Here is a 14,823-nt window from a genome sequence, read left to right as displayed (position 1 = left end):
TGACCTACCAGAATGCTAGAAATTGTGGTATGATGACACCCTTAATGTAATTTGCATATGACTATAATTGCTTTGGAAAGTTTGTAAAACTTTTTCTTCGACTTACTGTCGTTCTAACTGTTGTATCTTATTGACTCATGATGCCTATTGAACCTGCAGAGAACAATCAGAGTAAACTCTCTCATATCATTATTGCAAAACCTGACTCTATTCTTCAATATACATATTGAGGACCCAGCTGTTACCCCCTACAGCACATTTTAGAAAATTACATTAATCGAAAGCAAAGAAAACAAGTTTAGAAGAGGAACACAATTTTGATGTGTAGATCACAAATAATATGGTTTACTAAATCGAACAACCTGCATTTTCACTTTTTTTTCAGTGTGGATGGCGCGATTGACTTTTCCATGGTGACGCTCGTTCGCGCTGTTCATCAGCTATTGTCTGCACCTGTCGCTAGTTTCCTCCTGCCTATTTATACCCTCGTGTTTCTCTTTTTTGTTGCCAGATTGTTTCTCATGTTATGTGCGGTCTTGCCTCTCCAGTCCAGTCAAGTTTTGTCTAGTCTTGTTTGTTTATTGTTCCTGTCTAGTTTTTTGTTCTTCACTTGCCCAATTAGTTTCCTGTTTTTATGTCTGTGGAATTATCGCTGTTTTCCATCTCTGCTTACCAGGATTACTCACCTTGTTGTTATTCCGGTTCTGCTCGCCCAGGAGTCTCATCTGCTCCACTACCATGCCTCTAAGCCATCTCTGCCTTCCCCATGGCTGTCATTGCTGTCTCAACTGCTACTCAACTTTAATGACTGTTATTTCTCCTGAGTTTTGCCATCTACCTGTGTCCATTTACATCATCTTTAAACTGTGTTTGGTGTATTTCTGCATCTCTGGGTCCTTCTTCACAAACTCTGACACATCGCCATTACCATTAATCTACAGTGGTGTGAAAAAGTGTTTGCCCCCTTCCTGATTTCTTATTTTTTTGCATGTTTGTCACACTTAAATGTTTCAGATCATCAAACAAGTTTAAATATTAGACAAAGATAACACAAGTAAACAAAAAATGCAGTTTTTAAATGAAGGTTGTTATTATTAAGGGAAAACAAAATCCAAACCTATATGGCCCTGTGTGAAAAAGTGTTTGCCCCACCTGCTAAAACATAACTTAACTGTGGTTTATCACACCTGAGTTCAATTTCTCTAGCCACACCCAGGCCTGATTACTGCCACATCTGTTCTCAATCAAGAAATCACTTAAATAGGACCTGCCTGACAAAGTGAAGTAGACCAAAAGATCTTCAAAAGCTAGACATCATGCCGAGATCCAAAGAAATTCAGGAACAAATGAGAAAGAAAGTAATTGAGATCTATCAGCCTGGAAAAGGTTATAAAGCCATTTCTAAAGCTTTGGGACTCCAGAGAACCACAGTGAGAGCCATTATCCACAAATGGCGAAAACATGGATCAGTGGTGAACCTTCCCAGGAGTGGCCGGCTGACCAAAATTACCCCAAGAGCGCAGTGATGACTCATCCAAGAGGTCACAAAAGACCCCACAACAACATCCAAAGAACTGCAGGCCTCACTTGCCTCAGTTAAGGTCAGTGTTCATGACTCCACCATAAGAAAGAGACTGGTCAAAAATGGCCTGCATGCCAGAGTTTTAAGACGAAAACCACTGCTGAGCAAAAAGAACATTAAGGCTCGTCTCATTTTTGCCAGAAAACATCTTGATGATCCCCAAGACTTTTGGGAAAATACTCTGTGGACTGACGAGACAAAAGTTGAACTTTTTGGAAGGTGTGTGTCCCATTACATCTGGCGTAAAAGTAACACCGCATTTCAGAAAAAGAACATCATACCAACAGTAAAACATGGTGGTGGTAGTGTGATGGTCTGGGGCTGTTTTGCTGCTTCAGGACCTGGAAGACTTGCTGTGGAACCATGATTTCTGCTGTCTACCAAAAAATCCTGAAGGAGAATGTCCGGCCATCTGTTCGTGACCTCAAGCTGAAGCGAACTTGGGTTCTGCAGCAGGACAATGATCCAAAACACACCAGCAAGTCCACCTCTGAATGGCTGAAGAAAAACAAAATGAAGACTTTGGAGTGGCCTAGTCAAAGTCCTGACCTGAATCCTATTGAGATGCTGTGGCATGACCTTAAAAAGGCAGTTCATGCTCGAAAACCCTCCAATGTGGCTGAATTACAACAATTCTGCAAAGATGAGTGGGCCAAAATTCCTCCACAGCGCTGTAAAAGATAATTGCAAGTTATCGCAAACGCTTGATTGCAGTTGTTGCTGCTAAGGGTGGCCCAACCAGTTATTAGGTTTAGGGGGCAATCACTTTTTCACACAGGGCCATGTAGGTTTGGATTTTGTTTTCTCTTAATAATAACAACCTTCATTTAAAAACTGCATTTTGTGTTTACTTGTGTTATATTTGACTAATATTTAAACTTGTTTGATGATCTGAAACATTTCAGTGTGACAAACATGCAAAAAAATAAGAAATCAGGAAGGGGGCAAACACTTTTTCACACCACTGTAAATTCAATATAATGGTCAAACAAAAAACATGGAATAGTCAAAGAACAATATCATTGTTTAGATGTATACAATGACATAAGATTATAGCGGTCACACACATGACCCTAATGAAAGAAATCCTAAATGTCACCTTTTTTTGGCTGGTGGTTGGACATTATTGGTCATTCAGTGGAAAAAGACTAACAATAAAAAGGTCAGAGATTAAAAACTCACTAAAAGTAACTAAAATGTAAAACAATTAACAACATTAACTTACAATAGTCAAAGACGACTTCTCTTTTTGCTCACTTCTTGTCTCAGGTAGATTGCTTATTGTCAGCAGATTAGTATCTGTTGCGCTGTCTGACAGGCTGTTGGGCTCATTAATATTAATCACATTTGCTGTGTTCAAAATGGTATACTACCTATACTCTTACTACTTCTGCCATATGTGTCTATGGCAGAAATAGTACGAGTAGTATGGTAATATGCAGTTCCAAACTCAGCCATTGTCTACGTTAACCTGAACTGATTAGCTGAATCAAAACGGGGACTGTAAAATGTGAGTGCTAGCCAATGGGATTACCGCTTTTGAGTTGGTTCCACCCACTACCAAAGCAACCAGCTGACAGAGGCTTCTGCTGGGTCTTAAAAGCTTTGTTTTAGGCTGCACTTTTTTCCCTTGCACTACAATTAAGCAAAATAAACATATTAAAATGTAATTGTGGGGGGGGGGGGGTGTTATAATGGTTGCTACCCTTCTGGCCTAGGATTAAAATAAAAGGTAACTAGCTACCAGAGGATATCAGAGGCTTCATGCCCATTCAGACCGAGGGGGCACATATATGCTTCAATGTTTGAGCCAAGAGGATTTTGAATGGATTATTTGAAATTCCAAAAATATATTTGTACCTCAGATAATTAAATTAAATGATTATTGCATGTAAAAGAAGAATGTCTGTGGCAGAAATCTTTATTCACAAATCTGAATTTTGTCAATCCAATCGAGTCACATGTACCGCTATAGGCAGCATCTAGTGACACCTTGCCCTTGGTCTCAAAGAATATAAACGCCCTAGGTGACTACCTAGTCTGTCTATACCTAGAAATGAGCCTGATGGGGGAATTGATTATAATTTATTAAAAACAGACCTATGGTGAACTCCAAGTTTGTTAATCAATGGTATGCTTCTGCTGTGACCATCATTTTGCATTATTTTAACATTTGTTTTTTAAATCGTGTTTAAAAGTGGAATCCCTTGGGAAAAACTAAACTACCCATGAAAATCCACTAATTAGAGAATCAACCTTAATTTTCTATGATCTGCGTCTACCCTTCCAAAGTTCTAATACATTTTGTATAGTAAAGTTTGATTTTAACTCAAAAAAACACAAACATATGCAAACAATGCAGCATAGGCCATAATCTATTATTATTAAAATTATTAGGGGTCAAGGCACCGAAAGAGCGGAGCCCCTACTGTATCTTTTAGTGTTCTTCCTATTATTAGGGCAAAGCACTTATGGACTGTGTCCGAATCCTAAGGTAGCTGCCTTGTTGCCTCACTGACTAATCAGTCAATGACTTAACAGACAGACCTTGCATACGAAGGTTTGGGACAGGCTTCTAAACACTACATCACATCATTGCAAGGACAGCAGCATTCATTCTATCCAACCGAACCACAAAGGACTACTAAAAAATGAAGGGGTCTAAATACTTTCTGAATGCACTGTATGTGAATTGACTGCTGTCAGGTGTATTCTGTTGATTCATGTCTAGTCAAGTCAAGTCAAGTCAAGTCAAGTCTATGTTTTGTTTTGTAGTCAGGGTTATTGGAGTTCACGTTCTGTAAATAAACTGCACTTGGGTTCTTCACCTTCACGTCCTCGTCATTGTCAGCAGTTCCAGCATACGTTACAACTGCTATGAATTGTATTAATTGGGCTATATATTTAAATAACTTCTAACCTGTTCATCAAAACCAGATCGAGTTGACATAAGATACTGAATTAAATAACTTCAGATGTTAAAATGCTCTCAAAACTCCTAAAACTCCATCCATTTTATTTTTTAAGATAAAATAATGTACAAATATCTTATGTATAAATCGATTATGAATTTTATTTGTTATAACTTATTTTCGTTGCATAAAAAGCAACTTGTGATGGTATATATAAGCTATAAATAAAGAAATAAATCATTCCCTATCTGTCACTCACTCGACGTTGTGTCGATGCAGTGACACTAGGGGTCACTCTTGGGAGTCCGAGACACCTCTGGTCTTTGAAAAAAGGCCAGTGAAAATTGGTGAGTGGTATTTGCATACCACTCCTCCGAACATGGTATGCAACCACTCATTCAGATTTTCTCTTCGGAGCCGAACAGTCGATGTTCACTGAGCTGAATTCCCACGGCTGTTCATTCACCTCTGCTGGATCTGACGGCACATTTCAGCGGCTTCTCCCACCTCTGCACTGGTGCACTGCAATCAACTTGTCCCCGAAGGGCCCGTTCGACACTCATAACAGCATTGGGGGAGGTTACGTGTCGGCCTGGTGCGCTGGCTACGAGGCACACAGTGGTCTACCCGTCACACACACCGCCAGTTCACGTAACACAGTTCAGCCAGTTGTGGCGTTTCGTATAGGGACCCCTAGTGTCACTACATCGACACAACGTCGAGTGAGTGACAGATAGGGAACGTCCTGGTTACTTGTGTAATCTCCGTTCCCTGATGGAGGGAACGAGACGTTGTGTCCCTCCTGCCACAATGCTGGACTACCCGCTGAAATGGCTGGGACCTTGTCTCGGCTCCTCAGCACAAAACCTGAATGAGTGGTTGCATACCAGCTCCTTTTATACCAGTATGTTCGGGGGAGTGGTATGCAAATACCACTTGCCAATTTTCATTGGCCTATTTTCAAAGACCAGAGGTGTTTCGGGCTCCCAAGAGTGACCCCTAGTGTCACTACATCGACACAACGTCTCGTTCCCTCCATCAGGGAACGGAGGTTACACAAGTAACCAGGACGTTTTGGATGATGTTAGTAAAATACGATTCGGATGCTTTATTCTGCCTTCCTCGCAGTCACTCTTCGATCAGGAGATGAATTCACCGGTGGGAAGAAATACATGGACACAGAATGTCACAAGCAGTTCTTCAATTCATTAAAAGCAAACAAGGGGTTTATATGGTTCGTCACACAAGGCTGGTTACACCCCCCACCTTGAACTTTCTCAGTTCTCCATATATGGGGTTGTTTCCTCTCGCTTACAGAAGTACATTCTTGCCAAGTTCATTTTGTGATCAAGACAGTGCCAAAAACACACAAAGCAGATAAGCAAGCATCAAGGTCACATTGTTCCATCTGAGGCCTATTTCTTACATTGCCCACTTTTGTCTCGAAGAGACAAGTGCCTCAGATGGCTATTCAAAAATCACATCCTGTTTACCTTACATTCTATCTTTTAATCATTACCATCATATTCCTCCCAATGTGTCCCATAACCATCTCTATCAGCATCTTCAAGGTTTATCAGAGCGTAATTAGCATTCAAAGCTTTATCAATGGTCCTACTGACCAGTGCTTTAGCACAACAAATCAAGTAAAATGACTCCTATAGGTATTAAAGCATTCAAAAAAACATTTTTCCAACCATTTAACCATGTCAGTAAGTCAATGACATCATCTACAGTTTCTCTCGCTGTCAAGTCCGCTGCTACCTTCGTCATGTTTTTCAGGCCTATTTCTATGGCATGTCCATCTTCATCGTTTTCTGGAATGAAAGTACAGCAACTCGTTCCCACGATAACACATACTCCTCCACTGGCAGCTGTTAACTGGTCAAGGACCAGTCTATTTTGTAGTGCTGTTAATCTTAGGCCTTTTAGTTCTTGGCATACTGCGTCAATTGTTGTTTTTGTCGAATTTATGAATGATATCTAGTCATTTCAACTTCTTGCTGTATTACTGCAACACCCACTTGTGGGAACAGTGTTCCAAAGAATTTCTCTGTTCCTGTCCAAAATCTGTGTTCTCTCGGTGTGTTATTGGGTCTATTTAGACTATTTTTCCTTCTGTTTGTTGTTTTCTCAATAGCTCAGACCACCATGTTGTGGTCACTTAATTCTACCATGGCACATCTACCTATCCACAATTCCGGCAGAGCAGTGTACCTTTACCGCTGGTGTAGATACCCTATGCAGCATATGCATGCATACATAACAACTACCTTTCTTTTCCTGTGTTTTTTGCCATAAAGTTAGCTAGTATCCACCACAAATTGGTAGCATAGGTATGTGGTGCAATAACATCAACTATCCATGTCTCATTACCGCTAGATATACGAGTCTCGACTACTGTCATAAGACAGAACTATATAATGAAGAACTTTATTCTTCATCCCTTCTAATTCTCAAGTTCCCGGTTAGGCACTGGAACTGCATGTTCAGCTCCTCCAGTACTTTCACCATTCGCTTTCGAAATAGTCAGGCTCTCCCCAGGTGCAGGCTTCACGCGGCTTGCATGTATCCACTGTGGTTGCAGATCTGTCAGTACCCCCGTCCTGGTTACCGCCAGAACTGTTGTTGGACCCAGATACTTGTGCTCACCAAGCTTCGTTGGTTTCAGACACTTCACTAGGACCTGCTGGTTTAGAACAAATGGGTGAGTGGGCTTTTCTGTGGGCATAGGGATAGAAAGAGAAACATCACCATTTATGCCATTCAATGTTTTGACAAGGGAATCCACGTAATTAGCTACTACCACCTTCAAATCACCTGTGGACAAAGAGCATGTGCGGCCTTTGACCCAAGGTGTCAGGAAAGGCTTACCCATTAATATTTCAAATGGAGACAGTCTTGATGTTGCTGTTGGAGTCATTCTTATCTCTGTTAAGACTGTTGGTAGTTTATCTACCTATTTTCGGCCTGTTTCCAGGCATGCTTTAGTCAACCTATTTTTATTGTTCTATTATTTTGTGCACACATTAAGCACGTGTCTAGAATTAAAGATACTGTTTTTCTCACATTTGCAATAGAATGCAATTCATTGATCATCTGTATCACCTTTTCTTTTGAAATATGTGATATGCCATGATAATGTCTGCACAACAGCACTATTGCTGATGTTGGTAGTGCTAATCATTTTTGTTTTTTCTTTTATCAGTCCCCTATCATCTGATACCTCATTGGCTGCCCAATGCTCTAAGTAGTGTGCTGTTGGGTTTGCTTGCAAAATGTTGATGTCTAGATCACTAGTCAAAGTGGAATGCATCATTGGTATGATGCCCACTTTGGTATCTCATTCACCTATATGTGGGTTATGAATTACTTCTTTTGCTGCCCACTTTGCTACTTCATCTGCAAGCCTGTTGCCCTTTGCTTGGCCTGCCACTTTGATTACTGCTAATTTGGAAGGCAGCTGTGCTGTTTTAATAAAATCAGCTACCACATTGTGATGTGATACTGGTTTTCCATCCGAAGTTTAATAATTTCTTTCTCGGTCACCTCAAATGATTTTTCATTTATTTATAATCCCATTCTAGGTGACCCCATTGAATTGCCATTGTCTAAATCTATCTTATTAAACGACCCCTCTCATGGCAACGGATCTAATTGCGTTTTTTCCTCTGACCATCTGGCCAGGTTACTGACAAATGGTTAGGTTCCGAAACATTTGTTATTTCTAAACATCCAACGTACGGGCGTTTCGCCTCATATTGGTCTACTTTTCGTTTGTCCCATTTTGTTCAAACAACAAAAATGTTTCTTGTTTTGGTTTTTGGTATGAACAATTCTCTGATTTTATCAAAGTTCATTCCTATCATGAAGAGTGAATGCGGCAGTGAAACTCCTACTGACTGTTAGTGGAATCCGCCACACTTCATCCACAGGACTGGCCCTTTTAACAGTCTTCAACAACAAAGATCCTCACCTCTTGTGAGATCTGACCGCGGTTTTTGTGAATTATCGTTCTGCAACTAGTGACACATACCGCAGTTGTGTCACAGACGGATCCTGACAATTGCAGAGATACAAGGAGTTTTACTGGAATCGTTCATTCTACGACTAGTGACACATACCACAAAGCAGATAAGCAAGCATCAAGGCCACATTGTTCCATCAGATGATAAAATAATCTCTCAAAACTCTTTAGACATTTAAACTCCAAAATAGAGCTTTATGTTCACAACCATAAGTGCTATGTTTGGAGAGGGGTCAACCAGACCTATAGTGAAAAGAATACCATCCCCACTGTGAAGCATGGTGGTGGCTCACTGATGTTTTGGGGGGGGGGTGAGCTCTAAAGGCACGGGGAATCTTGCGAAAATTGATGGCAAGATGAATGCAGCATGTTATCAGAAAATATTTGCATTCTTCTGCATGAAAGCTGCGCATGGGACGCTCTTGGACTTTCCAGCACGACAATGACCCTAAGCACAAGGCCAAGTTGACCCTCCAGTGGTTACAGCAGAAAAAGGTGAAGGTTCTGGAGTGGCCATCACAGTCTCCTGACCTTATTATCATCGAGCCACTCTGGGGAGATCTCAAACGTGCAGTTCATGCAAGACGACCAAAGACTTTGCATGACCTGGAGGCATTTTGCCAAGACGAATGGGCAGCTATACCACCTGCAAGAATTTGGGGCCTCATAGACAACTATTACAAAAGACTGCACGCTGTCATTGATGCTAAATGGGGCAATACACAGTATTAAGAACTAAGGGTATTCAGACTTTTGAACAGGGGTCAATTCATTTTTTTCTTTGTTGCCATAATTTGTTTTATGATTGTGCCATTCTGTTAAAACCTACAGTTGAATATGAATCCCATAAGAAATAAAAGAAATGTGTTTTGCCTGCTCACTCATGTTTTCTTTAAAAATGGTACATATATTACCAATTCTCCAAGGGTATGCAAAATTTTGAGCTCAACTGTAATATAAGTTGAAGAGTCAATTTAGGCAGGGCGGAAGGGAAACATGGGATTTTAGAAGATTGCCATTACAAATGGCAGGAGTACTGGGATACATGTCAGACTGGCAGACATTTACATAAAATAATATTTTAAATATCAGATCAGCAACTGGTAAAATAATAAAAGCAATACTATGCTTTTGAAATAACGGTCTTAAACATAGACTATAGGAAATTATCCTTTTTATTACACACTCCAACACAGTAGGTGGAGGCATGCACCTATTTAATTGTATTGCAGCCCATCAGTAAACCCACCGAAGAGGAAGAATGAGATAGACGCGGCATAGAAAGCACGCATGCGACGTGAAGTAATCCGGACATCGGAGAGTTAACGGAAAGTATGTGTCTAAATTTCCGAAGATTAAATGAGAGATTAACCCACTAACATCGTGAAAACAGGTGAGCAAATCTTTTTCTTCCGAGTGACCTCAAGGGATCAAATGGATTCAAATTGGCTCAGCCAAAGCATTCATAAATATTACACGCGCACACAGATTTGTATCTCCCTCTCTGTTCGCAATTGAATTATCGTGTGTTTATTCTAGTAATTTAGACCAATTCTGTGGCATTACCGCCATAGACAGAGCAGCTGTTGTCTATGACGTGCCGCTGACTGATCCGCGGGTCCTTAAAAAGTCTTAAATTTACTTTTTAAAATTTAAGGCCATAAAAAGTCTTAAATATCTTAAATAAATTACAAGAAGTCTTAAATTTATTTTGCTGAGGTCTTACATTTTGGGGCGTGAATAGAGGAGACGCTTAAAACAGAATCCTCGCGAGTCAAAATGATTCTCTCTCTCTCTCTCTCTCTCTCTCGTGCCTGCGTCATTTAGCAGCTGACGCTTGAGTTTAGTGTGAGCGCGTGCAGGGAAGCATATTTTAACTGAACTAGACGCCTTTCAAATCGTGGCTCTTCCTTATTTTACATCACATTTGACAATAATTGTAAAGCTAACAGAACTACTCAGCTGCAGAGTTACACCTGTTATATCTCCATCTCTCTAGAGCTAGGGCTGCCAACGCAATTGACACTGTTCTCACGCTCTCACGCCACACGTCCCTTTTCTCACGCAGTGATAACGTCACAGAACAAAGAGGACACTGATAGCTCCCGAACAGACAAGACAGAGCAAGCTGCATGATGCTGCGAGTTATTCAGACCAGTCAGGGGGAAAGCAGCAGCACAGCGTCTCTCCTTCTCTTTCAGAAGTTAATCTGTTAACATTTTCAATACACATTGTCAACTTTAAATGGCCATTTTTAAGGTAACGATGAGTTTTTATTTGAGATATTTCACTCAAAAATGTAAACGGTCATCACTTACCTTCATGCTGTTGCAAACCTGTATGACTTTCTTATTTCAATGGATATCAAAAGGAGATTTTAGGGAATTTCAGTCACCACTCACTTTCATTGAATGCTAAAAAGATGCAGTGACAGTGAATGAGACTAAACGTTTTGCTTAACATCTCCTTTTTTGTTCCATGGCAGTATTTTAATGACAACAAGGCTGTGCGGGATAGACGAACAGTCTCTTTGATGAGATGTACTGCAGTTTAAAGTGTTTTTGGATCGTTCCGTGTACAAAACATTGAAAAAATATCTTTTCAAGGACACTCAGTAGACAAAAAACTCCATACAACATGAGTTGTGAAAAATCAGATGGGATAGGAGCTTTTTACAGATTTACACCATTCATGTCATTGAAGAAATCTCTCACAGCTTCATTTCCATTCCCATTCCCAAACATGGCGCTACTGTGAATAAGGTCTATAGACCAGTCCTCTTATTTACAAAAATGTCAACGCATGCGCAGTAAGTGGTGGCAGAAAGCCAGCTGAATGTTGTGTTAGATTTGACAGATTAGGGGATTAAACGAAAGTATGACACACAACCATCATAAATACAAACATATTCTTAGCGATATAATGATATGAGTTAATAACAAACATGTAATCATGTTCGCTATAAATTACATAGTTACTAGTAAAGTATAATTTTTGATATCAACAATTACATTTACTAGTAAAAATATATTTTTTGATATCAACAATTACATTGTTACTAGTAAAAAATAATAATTTTTGATGTCAACAATTATATTGTTACTAGTAAAAATATAATTTTTGATATCAACAATTACATTGTTACTAGTAAAAATATATTTCTTGATATCAACAATTACATTGTTACTAGTAAAAAGATTTGTGATATTAACAATTACATTGTTACTAGTAAAAGTATATTTTTTGATATCAACAATTATATTGTTACTAGTAAAAATATATTTTTTGATATCAACAATTACATTGTTACTAGTAAAAAGATTTGTGATATTAACAATTACATTGTTACTAGTAAAAGTATATTTTTGATATCAACAATTACATTGTTACTAGTAAAAAATATAATTTTATCAACATATCAACAATTACATTGTTACTAGTAAAAATATATTTTTTGATATCAACAATTACATTGTTACTAGTAAAAATATATTTTTGATATCAATAATTACATTGTTACTAGTAAAAAAATATAATTTTTGATATCAACAATTACATTGTTACTAGTAAAAATATATTTTTTGATATCAACAGTTACATTGTTACTAGTAAAATATAATTTGATGTCAACAATTATATTGTTACTAGTAAAAAATATTTTTTGATAATTACATTGTTACTAGTAAAAAGATTTGTGATATTAACAATTACTTTGTTACTAGTAAAAATATTTCTTGATATCAACAGTTACATTGTTACTAGTAAAAATATATTTTTTGATATCAACAATTACATTGTTACTAGTAAAAAGATTTGTGATATTAACAATTACATTGTTACTAGTAAAAGTATATTTTTTGATATCAACAATTACATTGTTTCTAGTAAAAATATATTTTTTGATATCAACAATTATATTGTTACTAGTAAAAATATATTTTTTGATATCAACAATTACATTGTTACTAGTAAAAATATATTTTTTGATATCAACAATTACATTGTTACTAGTGAAAAATATAATGTTTTTATCAACATATCAACAATTACATTGTTACTAGTAAAAAGATTTGTGATATTAACAATTACATTGTTACTTTTAAAAATATATTTTTTGATATCAACAATTACATTGTTACTAGTAAAAATATATTTTTTGATATCAACAATTACATTGTTACTAGTGAAAAATATAATGTTTTTATCAACATATCAACAATTACATTGTTACTAGTAAAATATAATTTTTGATGTTAACAATTACATTGTTACTAGTATAAATATAATTTTTCATATCAACAATTACATTGTTACTAGTAAAAATATATTTTTTGATATCAACAATTACATTGTTACTAGTATAAAGATATTTTTTTATATCAACAATTACATTGTTACTAGTAAAATATACTTTTTGATGTTAACAATTACATTGTTACTAGTATAAAGATATTTTTTGATATCAACAATTACATTGTTACTAGTAAAATATAATTTTTGATGTTAACAATTACATTGTTACTAGTAAAAATATATTTCTTGATATCAACAATTACATTGTTACTAGTAAAAATATATTTCTTGATATCAACAATTACATTGTTACTAGTAAAAATATATTTTTTGATATCAACAATTACATTGTTACTAGTAAAAAGATTTGTGATATTAACAATTACATTGTTACTAGTAAAAATATAATTTTTGATGTCAACAATTACATTGTTACTAGTAAAAATATATTTTTGATATCAACAATTACATTGTTACAAGTAAAAATATATTTTTTGATACCAACAATTACATTGTTACTAATAATAAATATAATTTTTGATATCAACAATTACATTTACTAGTAAAAATATATTTTTTGATATCAACAATTACATTGTTACGAGTAAAAATATATTTTTTGATACCAACAATTACATTGTTACTAATAATAAATATAATTTTTGATATCAACAATTACATTTACTAGTAAAAAGATATTTTTTGATATCAACAATTATATTGTTACTAGTAAAAAGAATTCCTGATATCAAGAAATTAATTTGCACTAGTTAAAATGCTAATTCATGATATCTGTAAATGTATTTCAACATGTTGGGATTTCTGATATCTGGAAATGGATTTCAGATATCAATAATTTGGAGTGTAATTAATGATATCTAAAAAGACTTTCTTACTAGTAACAATTACATTACAGATATCAGAAAACAAATTAGTCACTAGTGAAAACTGAATTTCTGATATCAAAAATTAGCATTTTTATTAGTTGGAATTCAATTGTTGATATAAAATTTAGACATTTCCACTTGTAGAAATTACATTCTTGACATCAAAAATTTAATTTTTTACTAGTAAGAAAATAATTGTTTATATGTGAAATTGGACTTTCAACTAGTAAGAAACCAATTTTTGATATTGATAATTGCATTTTTATTAGGAGTGAAAAACATATCGGTGTGTAACTTTACTAGTGAAAATTCAACAATCATCCATGCGATTATCTAATCAGCCAATCGTGTGGCAGCAGTGCATAAAATCATGCATATACAGGTCAGGAGCTTCAGTTAATGTTCACATCAACCATCAGAATGGGGAAAAAAATTTGATCTTAGTGATTTGGAGCATGGCATGATTGTTGGTGCCAGACGGGCTGGTTTGAGTATTTCCGTAACTGCTGATCTCCTGGGATTTACACACAACAGTCTCTAGAATTTACTCTGAATGGTGTCAAAAACAAAAAACATCCAGTGAGCGGCAGTTCTGCCAAATGCCTTGTTGTTGAGAGAGGTCAACAGAGAATGGCCAGACTGGTTCGAGCTGACAAAGTCTACGGTAACTCAGATAACCGCTCTGTACAATTGTGGTGAGAAGAATAGCATCTCAACGCAGATTGGCGCTGTTTTGACAGCACGAGTGGGACCTACACAATATTAGGCAGGTGGTTTTAATGCTGTGGATGATCGGTATATATACACAGTATTCTTGGTTAGAGTTTTTCCAAGTTGGATTTTTTATATTGCATATAATTTTCACAACTCGTGTTTTCTGGATATTTCGGTAGTGAAACTGTTTTAAAAAGATGTGTTTTTAATGTTTCGTCTGCTGAACGATCAAAAACCATGATGAAACCAACGCAATGAAGAAACTGTAAGTCTATCCCTCAGAGCCACGTTTTCATTCCTTAAAAAAGTTAAAAATGAAAAGATCTACTCTGAATTACCCAAATAATCCTCCTAGTATATCCTTTGAAATTCAACATATTTTATTATGCAAATAGGTTAAATCCTACT

At 36.6% G+C, this 14,823-nt stretch overlaps 1 protein-coding gene across 2 annotated transcripts in view; it reads left to right on the top strand.

Moving 5' to 3' along the window:
* Window positions 1-9,778: 9,778 nt before the first annotated feature.
* Window positions 9,779-14,823, top strand: part of LOC127441879 (equilibrative nucleoside transporter 2-like) — a 31,940-nt gene continuing 26,895 nt past the window's right edge. For both annotated transcript variants that reach the window (XM_051699412.1, XM_051699422.1), the window contains exon 1: window positions 9,779-9,914. The gene's annotated coding sequence lies outside the window, so the exon portion shown is untranslated. The remainder of the gene's footprint in view (window positions 9,915-14,823) is intronic.

Source organism: Myxocyprinus asiaticus, chromosome 1, assembly GCF_019703515.2.
Source record: "Myxocyprinus asiaticus isolate MX2 ecotype Aquarium Trade chromosome 1, UBuf_Myxa_2, whole genome shotgun sequence".
In the NCBI taxonomy this organism is placed as follows: Eukaryota; Metazoa; Chordata; class Actinopteri; order Cypriniformes; family Catostomidae; genus Myxocyprinus; species Myxocyprinus asiaticus.
The sequence above is the reverse complement of the archived record's forward strand: the minus strand, read 5'-3'. Positions and strand labels throughout refer to the sequence as shown.